At 38.1% G+C, this 8,195-nt stretch overlaps 1 non-coding gene across 1 annotated transcript; it reads right to left on the bottom strand.

Annotated features, from left to right (window-relative positions):
- Positions 1–4,370: 4,370 nt before the first annotated feature.
- On the bottom strand, positions 4,371–4,443 carry TRNAG-CCC. Its single transcript has one exon. It is a non-coding gene; the product is annotated as a tRNA-Gly (tRNA).
- Between the last annotated feature and the right edge of the window lie 3,752 nt (positions 4,444–8,195).

The following is an 8,195-nucleotide window of genomic DNA, read 5'->3' as shown; positions in this document are numbered from 1 at the left end:
TGTTGGTGATGGACAGGGAGGCCTGGCGTGCTGCTATTCATGGGGTTGCAAAGAGTCGGACATGACTGAGCGACTGATCTGATCTGATCTGGAGGATATCTCTCTGAGAAAATAAGGTTGATAAATGGTGCTGTTAAAGGAATCTGGCATCAGTGATGGAACAAGCCTTTGCCAAAATCCAAGATGTTGAGTATATAAAATAGCTATACTATATATTCTGTCTTTATAGAATGAAACTCTGTCTATGATGACATCACAGAACCATCCCTAAAAACATCCTGGTCTCCAGACATTGTATTATGTGAGATAATAAATAGTCCCTAGCTTAAATCAACTTCAGTTGGCTTTTCTATTCTTTGTGGCCAAAATCATCTAACTGATACACTCAAGTTCCTTCAGGAGAAAGGGGGGAAAAAAAGAAAAAAGAAAAAGAAATAAAGGAGAAAGGGGGTAGGGTGCTTGACAATAGTCTGGAAAAAGCATCATGAATTAGGAAGCTCTCTCAGTCATGTGGATACTCTTACTAATTTTCTCTCTTCAATCTCCTTTCTTTAGCCATCATTTCCTCTGCTTACTCATTGCCTGCTTTTTTTTAAGTAAATGGCTGGTCACAACTCTCATCTTTTTAATGGCTTCTTTTCAACTTCTGCTGCCATTGTTAAAATGCATGTTTTCTATTGTTTTCTTTTTTGTCTTTTGTAGTTGTTTTATTGTTTTCTTTTTAAAATTTTATTGGAGTATAGTTGCTTTACAATGTTGTGTTAGTTTCTGCTGGACAGCAAAGTAAATCAGTTACACATATACATATATTCACTCTTTTTTAGATTTCCTTCCCATTTAGGTCACCATAGAACAATGAGTAGAGTTCCCTGTGCTAAACAGTAGGTTCTCATTATTTATCTATTTTATACGTAGTAGTGTATATATGTCAATCCCAATCTCCCAATTCACCCCCCTCCTCTTTCCCTCCTTGGTAACTGTGGGCTTGTTCTCTACACCTGGGTACTTATTTCTGCTTTGCCAATAAGTTCACACTGTACCAATTTTCTGGATTCCACCTATAAGCAATATTATCTGGTATTTGTTTTTCTCTTTCTGATTTACTTCACTCCGCATGACTGTCTCTCAGTCCATCCATATCTCTGCAAATGGAACTATTTCATTCCTTTTTATAGGTATTATTCCATTGTATATATATGCCACATCTCCTTCATCCACGTGACTGTCGATGGACATTTCGGTGCTTCCATGTCCTGGCTATTGTAAAGAGTGCTGCAATGAACATTGAGGTACATGCATCTTTTCAAATTATGGTTTCTCTGGATATATGCCTAGGAGTGGGATTGCTGTGTCATATGATAGCTCTATTTTTAGCTTTTTAAGGAACCTCCATATGCTGTTTTTTCTCCATAGTGGCTGCACCAAATTACATTCTCCAGCAGCAGTGTAGGAGGGTTCCCTTTTCTCCACACCCTCTCCTGAATTTTTTGTTTATAGACTTTTTGAGGATGACCCTTCTGACTGGTATGAGGTGATAACTCACTGTAGTTTAGATTTGCATTTCTCTAATAATTAGCAATATTGAGCATCTTTTCATGTGCTTTTTGGCCATCAGTGTATCTTCTTTGGAGAAATGTCTATTTAGAACTTATGCCCATTTTTTGATTGGGTCATTTGTTTTTTGGATATTGAGTTGGTTGAGCTGTTTTAATATTTTGGAGATTAATCCCTTAATTGCTTTATTTGCAAACATTCTAGCAATTTCTTGAGAAAGTAAATAGGATAGGTCCAGCTCAAATTTTAATGCCAGCCCACATGATGTCTCAGACTTTCTGATTGGTTCCTGTTGGTTACTATTCCCACCTCTGATCCCATCAGCTGGTGTTCCTGGGGGAAAAGAAAATAGTACCAGAGTCATGGTGACATAAAACTTGCCTCCTCCACCCACCCACCACCTCAACAGAGATTATTGAGAGAAGGATGGAGACATTTCTTCTTAGAACAGGGCTACAGAATAGGCTGACTTAATTAATCTCAAATAACTGATTGCCTTTTTGAGACAGAAAAAAAAAAAAAAAGAGAGAATACATAAATTCCTTCTATGCTACCTCACAGGAAAGGCATTTTAAAGCCCAAACCACAACTTCCTGCTATAATCATGTTCTTGTGGCTTCATTGGAAATGAAATACAGCAGCTTCCCACCACTTCTATAATATCCATTCTGGAAATATTATACCCCTCGGGTAGTTTCATCTTCAGGCAAAAGAAATCCCATTTCCTTACACTGTCATTTTGAGGACTGAGGGGAAAAACTCATTTATCACATTTATAAAACTTATTTCCCCAAAATGAATGTATAGATCAGTTTTTATTCAAAAATCATGAAGGCATTATGTAAATGTCAAAGGCCATATTTTAAGTAATGTCATTTTTATTCATAGACTATGTACTGATGCAATTTAAATATGTAAAATCTTTTGTACTTGTATTGGTCATAAATACACAGACCATTTCCTGTGGTAGCCAGAAATTCATGATTGGTGATAGAATAATATATAGATTTACATATAGACATATAGTACATTATAGAGAGATATACCTAGATAAAATTCACGTGGCCTTAAGTACATATAAACTTGATGATAGCTTGGTATATGTGTATCTACTTCTAGATAATGCGAACATGCCTTGTGCATATATAAGAGATTTGAATGTGTATGTGTATATGTACATATGTTGACAGAGAGTGATAAAGCAACGTTTTTAAGGGCAAGTATTAATATGTTCTAAAAACATGTTATCATTATAATACATTATTTTGATATGCCTTTAGCTCTGTGTTAGCCCCACAAAAATATAGAATCAGCCTAACAATGGGACCATGCAGATTCATTAAGGCTTATTCAAGTGTTGGGACTCTCACACTTGTAGCTTGTATTATGTCCAGTCTGTGGTTAGTAAAAGCTCCTGTGTACCGAGGCTCTACCAAATGTTAGGGATGCTGCCAAGGGCTTTTTATTTCATTTAATTTAGCAAAGAACAGAGGAAGCTGGCCTATATCCAAATGTGGTAAAATCTTCCCTTACATTCTCATAGTTGGTCCTCTCTCCCATCTGAGCTCCCATCACCCCAGACTGACCTGGTCACCGCACACCTGAGCTTGGCAACTGTGCTGTTCTGCTCCCCTCAATCCCTCTCCCCTGCCATTTCCCCCCTCCTTTTTTCCCCACAGTGACTATTCTATGAGATCTCACATCAACCCTTGAGTTTGGGGGAACAGACACTGTCTTCTTCCCTACAGTTCTTCCTGTTTTCTGTATGGGGGAAAGAAATCACTTGAAGAACATGGGCTTAGCAAAATCTGAATTCCACCATTCCTACTCTGGGTGTTCTTGGCTAACCCGGTACGAGCTTCATCATCTGGGAAGTTACACGAGTAGGCAGATGATTTCCGAGATTCATCTTCAACAGTCAAATTCTGCCCTCTCCGAAGCTCACCCAGTCTCCACTCATGGGGTGGTAGTGACTGTGGGGAGGTGAGATTGGGGAAGTTATCAGCAACTCCTCAAGGTATCAGCAGAGGCCCACCCCTTTGAGATACACCATTCCTTTGAGAATGTAAACAATATGATTGTTTACATCAATTGCCCAGTCAATTAACATTACTGTGCTTTCTCAATCTAATATTGAAAGACATTTTATAGGGGTCGTGGGGGCTTTCTGGTTCCATCAGTTTGGGAATATGCTGATCTCAACATACATAACCAAGGACTTCCTGGTGCTCCAGTGGCTAAGACTCCCTGCTTCCAATACAGAAGGCCTGAGATTTGATCCTTAGTGAGGGAACTAGATCCCACATGCCACAAGGAAGGCCTGGCTCAGCTAAATAAAATACTTAAAAAAATTTTTTTTAAAAACATACATAACTAAGAAGCATATATCAATACAAAGGAGTGAGACTATGTTCTCATTTTAACCTACAAAGTTACTAAGGTCAAGCACTCCTTATTTCGTCTTCTCACACAGGACAGGGATATGTCCTCAGACAATGCAGCCTTAAACGCATCCTTGGCTTCTTAGCTGATCTGAACGCCAGTTGGTTTGGGAGAAGGGAGTGTGCTCATTTTTATTAATATGATTGTTTACATCAATGCCCAGTTGATTAACATTACTGTGTTTTCTCAATCTAATGTTGAAAGACATTTTATAGGAAGATGTTAATGCTCTACCACCACATCCCACAGGACACTTCACTTTCGTGTTTTAGAGTTTATTTTATTTATTTATTTGGCTGCACCGGGTCCTTGTTGCCATGTCCAGGATATCTGTTGTGACCCGTGGGCTCTTAATTGTAGCATGGGAGCTCTAGTTCCCTGAGCAGGGATCAAACCTGCACCCCCTACATTGGGAGTGCAGAGTCTTAACCACTGGACCACCAGGGAAATCCCCACTTTGGTGTTTTAAAGCAGAATACTATTAAAAAATAAAACAAAGTAGACATATATAAATTTGCCAGCCCTCCTTATCTTTTCTACCCATTTCTTCACTACAAAGATAGATATGACTTCCAAGAGTGGGGAGTTGACAGGAGGAAGAAACCTTGTGAACAGAGCAGCTGTTCCTCATTATAAATCATTAAGGAAGAAAGCAGCCTATTAATTCAGAACAACTGCAGAAACCAATCATGCAGCATAAAATCCCATCTTTCTCTGTCTTTGCCAAATTAAGTCATTGTTCTAGACTCTCCATCCTAAACCAGGGTGATGTTATGGACCCGCCTATGGTTACCTTCAGAGAAAATTCTAAGTAGTTCAGTTCAGTGCAGTCACTCAGTCATGTCCGACTCTTTGCGACCCCATGGACTGCAGCACACCAGGCCTCCCTGTCCATCACCAACTCCTGGAGTTTACTCAAACCCATGTCCATCGAGTCAGTGATGCCATCCCACCACCTCATCCTTTGTCATCCCCTTCTCCTCCCACCTTCAATTTTCCCAGCATCAGGGTCTTTTCAAAGGAATCAGTTCTTCACATCAGGTAGCCAAAGTATTGGAGTTTCAGCTTCAACATCAGTCCTTCCAATGAATATTCAGGACTGATTTCCTTTAGAATGGACTGGTTGGATCTCCCTAAGCTGTTACTGTAAGATAATTTTACCTGTGGAATCCATCCACACAGGTAGCATATACAAAATGAGAAATGTGGGTTACTTTAAACACGAAATCAGTGACTCCACAGAGCAATGTTTTCATATAAATGACTGTGTTTGACTTAACAACATTTTTCTCATCATAAAAATAATATTAAGTTTTTTTCTCATTATAAAAAACAATCTATGCTTGATGTAGAAAATGTTAGGCCTAGAAGCCTATAAAAATCATCTTATTTTCCATCCTATCATCTTATAAATGTTACTATTTTAGAATATATTCCTCCACTTTTTTTCTATGTATATGATGTCCTTTTTTACAAAGTACTCCTCACTGTACATGTAACATCTTTCTTTCTCTTAATGGAATTGTATGCATGTTGTATGTATTAAGGATTTCTCATAACCTTATTTTAATGGCTGCAAAGTAGCCTGTTAAATGGTTGTATCATAACTTTTTAAAAAAAAACTATTGTTACACATTTAGGTAGTTTCCAATTTTTACAATTAACATTAAAAACATGGCTTCAGTGACTCATGGTTGATAAATTTTTGCATGCATCCAGGACCATTTCCTCCTGCCCTGTTCTTCAAGATTGATATGCTAGGTCAAAGTTTGCAAAATTTTAATACTCTAAAAGTTATTCAGGGAAAATACCTTATACCAAGAATTTTGTTGTAAGAAACATAAATGTTGTGCCAATTTTATTTTTTAGAATCTTAGATTCTTTGAGTAAATTAAAGGAAATTACTTCTGGAGAGTCTAATTTAAATGTTGTGGAGTGGAGCCCAGGCCAGGCACATATTTTTTTTAAGTTGTAGAGCTGAGTTTACAGTCCCGTTAGGGCTGAGGACCAATGGGCCTTCTTAATGAGCTCTTGATCTACCCAGGAATTTTACTTTCAGGGGAGAAGTAACTGTGCTGACACACAGTTTTTTACAAATCCCATAAAAAATTAAAAAAAAAAAACATGACTAGGCCAGACATTTTTTTTTGAGCAATGCAACTATGAGCCCTCATAAATGAATTTTATAGAGCATCTTTTGTCTGGGTACATCCATATGTAAGCACACATACATTAAACATCCAAGTGACAGCAGTGATTGATGAAAAGAATATAAATTGCAATCCCCACCCCATCACCTTCCTACTTCGGAGTCCAAGAACAAATCTACAGCAAACACATGAAGTGACCATATTCACCTCTAATCTTGTCATCTTCATTTTCAATGAATTTTTTAAAAGGAATGGATGAATAAAAAGAATTGGAAAGAGACTTCCCTGGTGGTCCAGTGGTTAAAACTCCATGCTTCCAATGCAGGGGGTGTGGGTTCCATCCCTGGTTGGGGAGCTGAGATCCCACATGCCTCTTAGCCAAAAAACCAAAACATAAAATGGAAACAATATTGTAATAAATTCAATAAAGACCTTTCAAAAGAATGGTCCGCATAAAAAAATCTTAAAAAAAAAAAAAAAAAAAAAAGCACTGGAAAGGTGGCATCCAAAGCCATAAATTCTCAGGGACAGGAGGATGAGATCTGGCTACTTTCTCTTTAGAAGCTGGAGTAATCTCTTAGAACATTATAATCCTCATCATCCTAAAGAAAGTAGATCAGCATCACCCTGCTCTCTGCTTTCAGGCCCCTTTGACAGTAATAACTGCCACCCCATCTCCCCTCCTCCCACTGGTCCAGTCTACTGGGGACATTGATGTCACGTGACAAATAATGCCTCTGCCCCACCCCCAACTCCCTTGTAGAGTGTCTGTCCACTTATATCTTTAGTATCCTCTCATCATTTATCCCATTTGAGCTCAGGCTTTTGTATTCAACTCTAAATACGTCTCCAATTCCCAGAGGGAAGCTTAGCCATGCCAGCTTAAGTCACATAAAGATCCATTTACAAAAAACAGGAACTATTTGTGTCCAAAATATTGGCTTATGTCATCTTCCGCCATTTCCTACAGAAGAGAGCTGCACTCCTGATTAATAATAAAAATAAAACCTAACATTCATTAAGTTGGTCATTTAATAAGCCTGGTCCTATATGAAGGACAGCCTATGTATTCTTTTCAGTATTTACACATTATCTATGTTATAGTGGAGGAAACTGAGGCTTAGAGAGATCAGGACATTTATTTAAGGTTATGCATCTTGTAGGCAACAATGAACTCAAGCAAAGAGATCCACCATTTAACTTGAACACCAAAACATGTATTCACTACACTTGTCAATATAGTCTCTCATTGAGGGTTATCCATTCTCTCTCTCCAAGAGATCTTTTAGCAAAATTCTTCTAACAATGTTCCCCCAAAATACTATTTGGAATTACATTAAAGGAACAATCTCTCGTATGAGAGTAAACCACAGAAACTTTCAGTGTTTTAGCAAAGATGGATAGAAGGATAGTGTCCAGTTAGAGGGAGAATCAAATATCTGTTCATGTGTACATATCAATCACAATATTTTTCTGCCAAAGGTCTTGTTTTGCCTTCAAAAGGCAGTCTGGGGACTTCCCTGGAGATCCAGTGGTTAAGAATCTGCCTCTTGATGCAGGGGACACAGTTTCAATCCCTGGTTGGTGAACTAAGATCCCACATGCCACAGGGCAACTAAGCCCATGCTACAGCTACTGAGCCCACACGCCACGACTAGAGAGAAGCCTGTACACTGCAATGAAGAGCTTGCATGCCAACGAAAAGATCAGGCAGGCCACGAAAAAGATCCTATGTGCTGCAACTAAGACCTGGCATGGCTGAATAAATCCATCAATAAATGTTTTTGAAATATTTTTTTAATGCTTGTCCATATCCTTGCACAAGCTTACCCCATCTTATTGCACTTTGCTTTTTGCACTTCACAGATATTGCATTTGTTTTTTTTTAATACAAATGGAAGGTTCATGTCAACCTTGGATTTTCAGATGATGGGTAGTATTTTTTATCATTAAAGTGTTTTTTAATTAAAGTATGTAAATTTCTTAGCATACTTAATACACTACAATATAGTGTAAACATAACTTTTATATGCATCAGGAAACCAAAAA

This window comes from Bison bison, unplaced genomic scaffold (genome assembly GCF_000754665.1).
Source record: "Bison bison bison isolate TAMUID 2011002044 unplaced genomic scaffold, Bison_UMD1.0 scf7180017864531, whole genome shotgun sequence".
NCBI lineage: Eukaryota > Metazoa > Chordata > Mammalia > Artiodactyla > Bovidae > Bison > Bison bison.
The sequence above is the reverse complement of the archived record's forward strand: the minus strand, read 5'-3'. Positions and strand labels throughout refer to the sequence as shown.